We start from the raw sequence: 12,347 nt of genomic DNA on the forward strand, positions 1-12,347 counted from the left end.
GGTGTTAGAGGTTGTGTGATAAGAGGTTAATAGAGCGATATTTGATGCTTGATTGGAATTGATAATATATGGAATATTGCCAATCCCCATTTGGACTTAGGGTGAAATGGAATCTTTCTTAGGCTGGCCATACACTATGCAATTTTCTGTCCAATTTCTGCCAAATTTCCTTTAGATTTATCTTAAATTATGTAGTCCAAGGGCCTGCCTAATTGGATACAATGGAAAGTGTTATTTTTAGTTTTTGGTAAATCGAAAGCAATTTTCTAAAGAAGATTGTATAATGTATTGCCAGCCTTAGAGACTGGTCTAAAATCCTGCCTGATAAACCATATGCATGCCTGCTGAACTGGCAGGAGAATGTGTTAGGGAACGTTAACTGAGAGAACCTTAAAAAGGAACTACAGTTTGTGAAGCAGTGTCATCTTCAGAGCTACTATCCTTCCCAGCTAGGATAGCTAGTACTTCTTGCAGCATTCAATAGTAGATGTTATTTGCCACAGAAGAAGAAGCATAGTTAGCCACATACAAAGTCTTATACGGGCTTGATAAAGACTCCAAGATGAGGGAAGTTGGGAAGACACCCAACATTAAGAGAAATTATGTTTAACCACTTCAATACCAGGCACTTTCAACCTCTTCCTGCCCAAGCCATTTTTCAGCTTTCAGTGCTGTCACATACTGAATGACAATTGCACAGTCATGCAACACTGTACCCATATTACATTTTTATAATATTTTTAGACATATGGAGCTTTATTTTGGTGGTATTTAATCACCGCTGGGATTTTAGTATAACATTTTTTTTTAAATTTAAAATTTAAAAAAGACCGAACATTCTGAAAAAAATGTTTCTGTTATAAAATCTTGCAAATATGTAATTTTTCTTCTTCACTGATGTGCACTGATGAGGCTGCACTGCTGGGCACTGACAGGTTGCACTGATGGGCACTGATGAGGCTGTACTGATAAGCTGCAGTGATGGGCACTAATTAAGAGGTACTAACGAAGCGGCACTGATGGGCATTGATAAGCTGCACTGATAGGCAGTTGATAAGCTGCACTAATCCGCTTCTTGCACGACCTCCTGCTCTCTAGCTCCCTTCTCTCCTCCTCCCATGCTTCTCCAGGACTTCTCCAGAGCTTCCCCCATCCTCTGGAATTCTCTACTCCAATTTATCAGACTATCGCCTACTCTGCTCACTTTTAGGCGATCTCTGAAAACCTATCTCTTCAGGGGAGCATATCCTACCATCAGCTAACAATGGAATCTTCTACTCTTCCTACCAGTCCATCCACCACAGTTATTATCTTTTGTACCACTAGCCCCTCCCTCCTAGATTGTAAGCTCCGAGGAGCAGGGCCCTCCTATCCCTCTTTTATTGAACTGTATTGTTGCTGTATTGTCTCCCATTATATTCTAAAGCGTTGAGCAAACTGTTGGCACTATATAAATCCTGTATAATAATAATAATAATAAAATTGATAAGCTGCACTGATGTGCACTGAAAAGCTGCACTGATCTGCACTGATGGGGCTGCACTGACAATCAGGGCACTGTAACAATATACTGAGAGACTTGGCAATTATCAGCTCTCCTTTTCTCATGTAGACACAGCGCATGATGAAAGGATTGCTGACAACTGGCAAGCCTGTTTACATGTGATCAGCTGTGATTGGACACAACTGATCACATGGTAAAGGGCTGCTGTGATTGTTTATTTACTCCGATCTGTGATCAGCTGTGTACAGAGGACTCAATGGTCACAAAGCAAGCCTGATGCATGCCCCAGAGGGCGTGCAGGGGGTGAGGTTCTGGGAGGATGTCCATGGACGCCCTCCCAGAACTAGCCAACTGCGCTGTAGTCGTCTTTCGGCTATAGCACAGTCGGCAAGTGGTTAAGAAAACGGATTTGGTCAACTTTAATCATGACATTCAAGGCTTAAAGTTGTTAACATGCAGTCTTGAGATGGTAAGAAAGTTATTGAGGTCTTGGATAAGGTTCATGAGTGAAATTGTGAAATTGCTTATTATTATTTGTATACATTCATATTTATCTACAGTATTCTACTGTTCACTCAGTTCTGGTTAATCATTTTTTTGCACTCTTTCTCACTCACCATGTGCATTGACCTGTGCTAATCTGCACTGATCAACACAGGATGAATGCAGATACACGTTAAAAACAAACATTTTCTATGTTCCTAGTTCACACCATAATGATGTGTTGAGGTGTACTAGTGACCTGTAGAGAAGCCATTTCGGAGAGGAAAGTATGTTTTGTGTAGTAGAGCTATTTTAGAGAGAAAATGTCCATCAGCTAGATTGATATTGACCACTTTGTCAGACGGGTGCAGCAGCACAATTAGCTGTATGACCAGATAGACAAAACTGCAAGGACAACAGAAAAAAGCCTTTATTTGTCAGGATATATCACAGATTTATCTTGACTGGAAACAACAATCAAAATCACAGTAATTAGCCAATGGCGAGGTTTATTTATTATTTAGCATTAGCATGCAGTTTGCCATACTGTATTTGAGAAATGTAATGTGACTTTTCACACCCAATGTCAGCACAAATGCAAACATTTTTCAGTATTTAAGTGCAAAATTTAACAATAGTATATGGGTCATTACTGTTTTCATTGTAGCAGTGTGCCTGCGGTGCGTACATTTTGGCAAGAGGCTGCGCATCAAGAGTGATGTGAATCTACAGTACATCACTGGACAGTATGATTGACATTTGATTTACAGCAGGAGACATGGTTTCATTTATAGACTTTTATAATTCATCAGTGGTGTATAGCCCATAGATAATTTTTAATGCTTTCACTCTACAGGTAAGATTTCAGTGTGCACAGGGTGGCAGCAGATGGCTAATCATGATTATTGTTAATCTGCATTGCTGGATGCCTTCATCGGCTTTCGATTTGCATCAAAGAACATTTGCTTTTTTATGATTATTTCGTTTTAAATTACAGTTATCATGGAATAGGTTTTATATATATATATACACAATAATAGCTCTCACAAAAAAAAACAACTGAAATTAAAATAAATAAATAATAATAATAAAAATAATAATAATAAAACAACCACCAAATAAAATATGTGTAGTACCAAATAATAATTGATCCTCAATAAAGTCCATTAAATAAAGTCCATATAAAGAGCATATATGATCTTCAATCATTGAAGTTATGGAATCCTTTTCAAATTCTCTACCAACGTAAATGCTCCAGTGCTCAACACCCCATCAAAGTGCAAACTCACCAGATACTGGTGATAAACCAGCATATCTTTAAACTCAGTGGATGTGAAAAGAATCCGCAGCATATCATTAGCAATCAGCAGATGATCCCAGTGATCTCCATCATAATGAACATAGGTTACATGTGGACAAAGGAGAAAACACTCTCCATAGCATAATACTATTTCAGAAATTTTATTCCAACAAATACCCCCATAAAAACTGCACTCACATTGGGTAAGTACAAAAAAAGCCTTTTATAATGAAAATCTTTCCGCCTGCAGCACTTAGTGCACCGCTTCCTACACACACAGTGGCATCTCACCAGCCTGCAACAGATGACGCGGTTGCTGTCACGTGGTCCGGACACGTGATACGGCGTATGTGATGACTTCACTGCTGGATAACGCACTAACGCGTTTCGTCACACGACTTCTTCCGGGGGTGTCAAAACTTTATCTAAGCATTCAGCCTGGCAATCTAGGCAGCATGTTTTAGTAAGAGCCTGGTATGGATTTTGAAGTAAATCCCACACTGTTGTTTTTTAATACAGGGACAGTGCATGTATTTATTAATTAAGGGACACATTTTATTTATTTAAAAAATTGCACTGTCTTTAAAAAAAATCTACAGGATTCCCCTCGAAATCCAAACCAGTCTCTTATCCAGGCCTGAGCCTTGGTGACCAAGAAAGAGGAGTGGGTGTGCCCCGTCCCTGAACCACATCAAGCCACATGTCATCAATATTGGGACTGAACCTTACAAGACACCTTGTCCCCATGTTAATGAGGACAACGGCCTCATCCCCACTTTCCTGGCGGGGGGGATTTATTAGAATTTCAAAGCCCACTTTAGAGTAATGGTGCTTTTTTGCCTATGGACCACCTCAAAATTCTTACCAGACCCTTATCCAGTCATATTTGTTTGACAGTACAATTTTTCTTTAGCTGGGCACTGCACTGGGAGGCATGTACCAATACAAAAGAAAAAAAATATATTCAAATTGTTGAGGGTCTTCTCAGGCAGCTTAAAGGGCAATATTTAAAATTTAAAAATCATTCAAGAGTGTCCATGGTTTTACAGTATATTACACTTTTCTGTGACAGCATTTTCAACAACATATTGTGGCATCACATAAATTGCATGTGTAATGATTTTATTTACTCTTACATCATTCCTTGGTTAAGATATAGCAGCAGTAACCCAACATGATTAATTTCCACTTCAACAAAAATAGTTCATTAGGTACGTTTTGTACGTTGGGATTGAATGGTAGAAGTAGCAGACAACATTAAGCTAAAATCAATCAAACTTTAAAAAAGTATACTGCCAAAGCCATAAACTTTTCCCAAATTGGAAAAAAACAGTGAAAGAAACATAGCACAACTTGCAATTCTCTTTTCAGTACCAATCTGTATTATCTACAAAGTTTAATAAAATGTCAACACAGAGTGCATGAAAATGCCTTAAATTCACAAGTTCCACAGATGAGGCAGTTGCTTTGAGAAATTAAAAACTACAGTGCCGTGTTGCAAAGACAACAGTCAAACATATAGCATATATGGCAGCAAAGCATGTAAGCAATACTGGGAAGTAAAGCAAGGGAGAGATGAGTAATTTTTTATCAAGAAGTAACATTTGTAGAGTACAGCAGCCAGAAATAGTGTATAAAATGGCTCTACATCATGTAAGCATTTGTGTAGTATGCTAGAGGGAGAGGGGAGAAATATTTAATTGTCTAAATATATGTAAATTTATTATGTCACATTTAAAAGTCAGTATTATTGCATGTAAGCATTCTTACTAGGCCACAATGAAACTGGGAGAAACTAGGCAGATTTTATAATGAAATACAAATTTGAGTATACTTTTCCATATCTAAAAGCCAGAAAAAAACTGATTTGCTGGATTCCTTTTTCTAAGACACAACATCAGAGGGAGACAGCAGCCAGATTTAACCTGTAATAAACAAAAAAGTTGTCTTTTTTCTGAAACTGGAGACCTAAACTTGTACATGTTGCAGCATACAAAACAGTTTTTGAAGCCTTTTTGATAGTCCTCCATTTCAGAGGAAGAGGGGAGAGCAGGTAGATTTAATCTAGAAATAATTTTTTTTTATCTTTTTACTGATATTGAAGACAGAAAAATTGCAAACATTTGCAGCACATTTTTTAAGCCATAACTGAATAGACCGTAATTTTTGAGGGAGAGAGCATATTGTATCTGGAAATAAAAGAATAGTGTTGACTCTCCCTTTTTTTCCTTATTCTGCAGCCCCACCACTTGAATGCTACCTATGTTGAAGTCTAGTCTTTTGAAACACTGTATATCCAAAGGTTTTTAAAATTTCAATCTTGATTGATGTTGTTTATCCTAATGCTGGATAATACCTTTATTTGCTGTTTATTCCTTTCATTACCTCTGTTTTGTGAATGAGTGTTTCAGTACCATGTCTGATTACTCCAAGACCATTTACATCCCATATTTTGTAATTCTGGGACTGAAGATCTATACATTTCACACATTTGCACCTCCAATATTAAGCCCATTTTGGCATGCTGCAATTCCTGAAGGATTCAGCAGGCATATTCCAATCAAAAATAAAAAATAGTTGTCTTTTTCCGAGACTGAATAAGGATAAAAAATTTTAACACATTTGAAACACAGCTTTTAAAACTTTTTTTGACTTTTTCCCACTATTTCTGTGGGATGGAGCAAACAGATTGTATCTGGAAATAAATAAATGATTGTATTTTATTTTAAACTTAGAACAGAAACTTTCTACTGATTTCCAGAACAAGCCTTTAAGCCTTTTCTTGGATAGGTCACATTTTCTGAAAGAGAATAGACAGATTACATCTTGAAAAAAATGTATTTGAAAAAAAATTGAAGACAGAAACATGTTACAGAATTGCACCACAGCCTAAAAGCCTATTTGCATAGGCTTGTATTTCATAGGGAGAGAGCAGCTAGATTTCATCCACAAATATTACATTAGACTATATTTTTTTAAAGACAGATTATAAAAATTGTACAGATTTGCTGCACATAATCTCATCCTTTTTAATAGGATGCAATTTCAGATGACAAGAGTAAGCAGATTTCAGCAAGAAATAATACATCTGTATGTTTTTAGAGACATAACAAAAATGTACAGATTTGCTACTCATAGGGGTTGATTTACTAAAGGCAAATAGACTGTGCACTTTGCAAAGTGAAGTTGCACTCTGCAAGGGCAGTTACTCCAGAGCTTAGTAAATAAGGTAAAGCTTCACTTTGCAAAGAGTACAAAATCAGGTGCAAGGAAAATAAAAAAAACAGCATTTTTGCTTGCACATGATTTGATGATGGACGTCAGCAGAGTTTTTTACCATTTACTAAGCTCAGAAGCAAGTGCTCTTGCAGAGTGCAACTGCACTGTGCAAAGTGCACAGTCCATTTGCCTTTAGTAAATCTTCCCCATAATCTCACCCTTTTTAACGGATGCAAATGCAGAGGAAAAAAGAAGGGAGATTTCAACTAGAAATACTAAATTACAGTGTATTTTTAATAAGACATAACGTTAATATTGTGCAGATTGGCAGCACAAAATTTTACCCATTTTAATGAGATGCAATTTGTGATTGAGAGAGCAAACAGCCTACATAGTTAATTTAAAATATTGTATTCTTCCTGTGCCAAAGTTCAAAAATATTGTATTTTTGTATTTTGTACAGTTTTTTCTCATAGTCTTTAAGGATTTTTGATAGAGCCTGTATCTGCAAAAAGAACTCTTGATCAAGTCAGTGCAGTGCAATAGGCCCAAAAGATCAAGAAAAAAACATGATTTGGCTTGCATCAAAGCACAAACAAAATGCCCATTGAAGAGCAGCATGCAGAAACATTCCTCTTGTCCTCCTCAGCACTAACACTGCAACCTTCCTCCTGTTCTTGTGTCTGGTATGTCCTCAAATGTACAAAGTCAGGATAAAGTGGGCGCTGAGACACCAAGGAGTCCTCCTCTTCTCCCTTCTGCTATGTCACCAGTGCCCAGTCTATACACCATATAGCTTGTGTTCGAGCAGGAACACTATAGGGATAATGCTCACCATTCTGGTTGCCTCTTCAAATGGTGGTAACATGGTACATACAACCTAAATGAGGAGTCACTCACATCAGGAGGTTTGTGGGCAAGTGAAGTTTTCGCTGAATCTGGCTGGGCATGACTGTCTGAAATGGCTGCACACTCCTCAAGCCTGCCTCAGAAGATCCAGTAAGCCAGGGCACCTTTCTGAAGGGCAGACAGCAGGTTGGTGTCGTCATACACAAATTATCCTGGCACAAGATAGGATGGGGTTAACCACCTCTGGGACTGCCCCACAGTGCTGAAAGAATTTGGCTCCTGTTCCCGGCTGCAAAACATGGTGGCAGCATTTTGTCTGAGCCAGTGCATAGCCTCTTGATTGCTTGGAGAAGCATGGTGGTTCTGAGATGGACTCTATAGAGGAGGAGGGGATGGAGGTGTCTGTCACCTTCATCAAGTTTCAGGGGGTGGGGTGGCACAACCAGCTCTAGCACTATTCCCCATCCTGTATCTTTCCCAGCCACCAGCAGAATTACAAAGATGGTTGTAAAAGTAATAACGTTCCTGCCCATGTTTGCTGGACCACATGTCATGTAGACCCTGCCACTGACTGTATGGCCAAGTAACAATGACACATTAGCTTTCAGAAGATGTTAGAGGACAAGGGTTATTTTGTGGGTGAAACAATGTTGACCAGTAACCTGCCACTGTTATTCAGCATAGGTTGCAAAGTGACATATGGTGCCATACACCACCACCTGAAATGGAAGCAGCTATAAAGTCAGCCATTTTGTCAAGCTAGCATTAAGACACTAGACATGGGTTGGCTGGGTATGTATTTATTCTTACATTGCTGCAGATGGGGCAGAGACACATGCCTGCTCAACAATACAACTGGAGGTGACAGGGTGGGGTTTGCAAAATCAGAGCAAAATTTGTAGGCCCCTGCCAACCCTCTTTCCCCTCTGGAAATGCCATAAGGTAAGTCCTCACACCCATTGAAATACATCCATTCCTATCTCTCGAGGCTGCAGATAGGGAATTGTTTGTACTGGAGGGAAAGGTGGAAAGAGAGAAGTACCGGTAAGAAGAAAGGAGGAGGAGGCAGCTCTTTAGCTGCAAATCAGTCAGTTCTGTTCCCAATGAGCTCTGTGGTAAGTAGTCATATGTCTCTTCACATATGTGATATCCAAATGACTGATGGATTTACCATGGTTGATAGACTACTGGCAGGGACTGAAAATGACTACAGTTAATCTGCCGCACATGTGTGGAAACAGGCCTACACAGCTGAGCTATAGGGAGCAAACTGGGGAATAACAGTGGCCCGTCCCTGTCTCGCTGTGCTGCTTTTTCCTCACTTCCCTCAACTACTATTCGTGGTACCCAGATACAACAGGAGACTTTACCATCATCCCCACCCTGCTCAGCCCTAGAGTCAACTTTGCAGTAAGCTACAGCTGCAGGGACATCACTGCCTATCAATTATCCCTGCCTGTTTTCTCCTCTTTCTGTGCCCTGCTGCTCACCTCCTCAACCTCAGGTACAATTAGTTGCTGCGTATCCTCCTGCAGCAAGTGACCGAAGCTCTTCACGTATAATTCCGCCAACTCCTGCTGCCGATTTTAGGGCATCAGGATTATCTAAAGATAAGCAGGAAGAACAGGGTGTATTTGCAGCTGTACATGACATTATGCTACTCTGTGTCTGGCAGAGAGTGGAGGCAGATGATGATGGTTTGGTTAGTTACGCCAACACCTCCTCTGCACTCTCTGCCTATATAGCACACCACTGTCAGAAAAGAAAAGCAGGTGCGGACTGCCTGTTACAGGTGCATCCCAACCAATGGTTTGACTGAGGATATACAACCTGTTTGCCGCATAAGAGAAAAACCTCTGCCTCTCCCTTTAGGTTTACCAGGCATGATGATAGTGAGTAGTTCCCTAGTGTTATTAACAGCTGTGCCAAGAGATGCATGGAGGATGTATTGCTTTGATGCACTTGGCACTGTGGTGCTATTGTGGAGTAAACTGGGGGTTTATTATCGCTTTAAGGACTGGACCATTGGGATATGAGCCACACAAGGAGTTGTAATGGCTGTGTGCAGTGGGCCTATGAAAAGATGTACGTGACAGCCATTTTGTTTAGGTCTTAGTTTATCCAAGCCATTTTGTCAGAAGAAGGACATAGCCACAGCAGGGGCGGACTGACAACTCATGGGGCCTCCGGGCAATAGGGGATCATGGGGCCCCTGTGTCCTTGCCCAAACTCAAAAAAGCCTATGAAAAAGGTACCAGGGGCATCTCATGGGGCCCCCTACTGACCCCGGGCCCTCGGGCAGTGCCCGAGTTTCCAAATGGTCAGTCCGCCCCTGAGCCACAGTGACCTTCCCCCTCCCTTTTCCCTAGCTGATGCCAGAACCTCCTTAGCAGATCCTTTAGAGGACAGATGTAGACCCTCTCATGCCTATTAGCGGAATCCACACTTCAGTCTAGAAACCCTAATAATAATGTCTGACTGTCCCATTTGGGTAACTAGAGTTTTAACAGATACTTGGTCTTGTCCCAGAAACATCAGTCATTTAATAGTTATAAATACCTTAGCTGAATTAGTTATACACATTGCTGTCACCCTTGGTAGAATCCATAATCCCAGTATATTTCATACCTTGTGAAATAATAATGGTACAGCCAGAGTGAGGACATATTTACCTCCATCAGTTAATTATTAACATTTTAAAGTGGTAAAAAACTGCAAGATAAAAAAAAGCAATGGGCCCTGCAGGTTTAGGTCATAATGTATTAGTATGCACTGCATACTTTTACATTATGACAGATGTGCCTTTACACAGAGCCCTCCAGCGCAGCACTATCACGGCTACCTGGCCCTGCCATCTTTACCCGGTCTTCCTTCCGGGTTTGTTGGCTCCGGCCGTAAGAATGGCCGGGGCTGCAATGCTGTGAGCCCTCGGCTGCAGCATGGACTCCTGAAGGTCTGGCACAATATGTCATCTCTTCGGAGCACATGCACAATATGCCATCTCTGCAGAGCACAAGCGCCAGTGTCGTCACCAGCTGCATGTTATATGAATATCTCCTAAACAAGTGCAAGTTTAGAAGATATTCACTGTACCTGCAGGTAAGCCTTATCATAGGCTTACCTGTACGTACAAGTTCTAAAGTGGACTTTACTCTTTACACTTTAAGTCCAGACACCCCTATAGCCAATGAGACACATTAAGCCTGCTAGGTAAAGTAGACACTCGAAACCTGTCATATTTCTATTCATTCCGAAAGGTAATTCAGTACTGGACAATAATATGCACAATGGCACACTGTAACACGTAGGTTTTCAAGGATATTAATACCTATAGAAAACTGGATCTGTGACATGATCATAAACACAGAGACATCCCATGGCCACCCCTCAACCTCTTGATTGGTCAGACAATTTCTGACAGCACCCCCCCTCCTGAGCAAGAAAAGGAGGTTGCCCTGAAAGTTGGGAGTTCTCGTGTACCCTCAAATGAAGGAAGAGCTTGGAAGCTATAAGAGCCAATATATCACCTTGCTCATTGACTAAAGTCTGCTGAAACCAGGACTTGCAAGTCTTTTAATTTTTTTCACCCATTTGACTTGCTGTTGTTTGTTGTCTCTTTGTTTTGTTTGTATTACATTTTTTTGTAAATATTTTATTTGCACCATTTTGAACTTTTCATTAGTAAACCCTGTGTTGTAAAGTGTTTAAACTGTTTCTAATGCGCTAACGCAAACTCAAAGAATCACTGTCTTTTGAAGAGTGCTACTGTAGTGTAATTCTTTGGATACACCTGTCTGTGGGGACAATGTATGTTAAAGACATTTATTCTAAAATCCTAGTTGCTATTGCCTACACTGGGAACGTGTCATACATCTTGGTAAAAAAGAAGCTGGTGGTGGCAGTTTAAAGAGTTAATTGCTTAATTACCTAAACCCCGTGACAATCACTGTCAGCCTGTTGGCACTTAGTCTGGGGTCCCGCAAACTGGAAAATATTTGTGCAGGGTAGGACTGAGAGTGTCATTGTTACAAATCAGTGACAGCACGGTGTGGGGTTAACCAGTCATTTGTCACAAGTTGATGAAAAAGGCAGTGGTCTAAACCCGCCTTTGGCACAGGAGTAGATTTTTTTCAACTGCTTCCCTGCTCCCCTATAGCATAAATACTGCTACAGGGCGGCAGGGCTGCGCAAACTCACGTGTATATATACAATATGTGATTTCACATTTCTGGATAGGGGCACTTGTGCGTGCTGCCCTACCTGCGCTGCCATTGGCGGCTACAGCTGTCAATCACCGGGTCCTGGCCACAGATTCCCCGCCGGCACCCGGAGATCGTCGAAGAACACTGACTGGGAGACGTCTGTATATAAACAATACTGATCTCTCCCCTGTCAGCAGCAATATGCTGCTTTGTTTTGCTCTGCATAGCAGAGCAATACAAAGCAGTATGCTTACACAGTAAATCACACACAGCACATATAGTAAAACAGCACACAGTTAACTCTTTGATCACTCCAGATGTTAACCCCTTCCTACCCCGTGCCATTAGTACAGTGTCAGTGCTTTTTATTAGCATTTAGTGTCACTGGGTTTAGTCAGTTCCTCAAAAGTGTCAGAGTGCCAGCTGCAGTCCCACAGTCCCACTATAAGTCGCTGATCACTGCCATTACTAGTATAAAAAATAAAAAAAAAATATCCAGTATATATAGCAAAGACATATAGCAAAATACATTTTGGCCTAAATGTATAATGAAATTTGATTTTTACATTTTTTTTAATAGATATGTTTTATAGCAAAAAGTCAAAAATATTTTTTTTTCAAAATTGTCAGTTTTTTTATAGCGCAAAAAATAAACACATAGGCGATCAAATACCACCAAAAGAAAGCTCTATTTGTGGGGAAAAAAAGGATGTAAATTTCATTTGGGTGCAACTTTGCATGAATTTGCAATTGTCGGTTAAAGTACCGAAGTGCCGTATCGCAAAACATT

This window comes from Staurois parvus, unplaced genomic scaffold, assembly GCF_062004578.1.
Source record: "Staurois parvus isolate SC_StPar_1 unplaced genomic scaffold, SC_StPar_1.0 ptg000013l, whole genome shotgun sequence".
NCBI classification, from domain to species: domain Eukaryota; kingdom Metazoa; phylum Chordata; class Amphibia; order Anura; family Ranidae; genus Staurois; species Staurois parvus.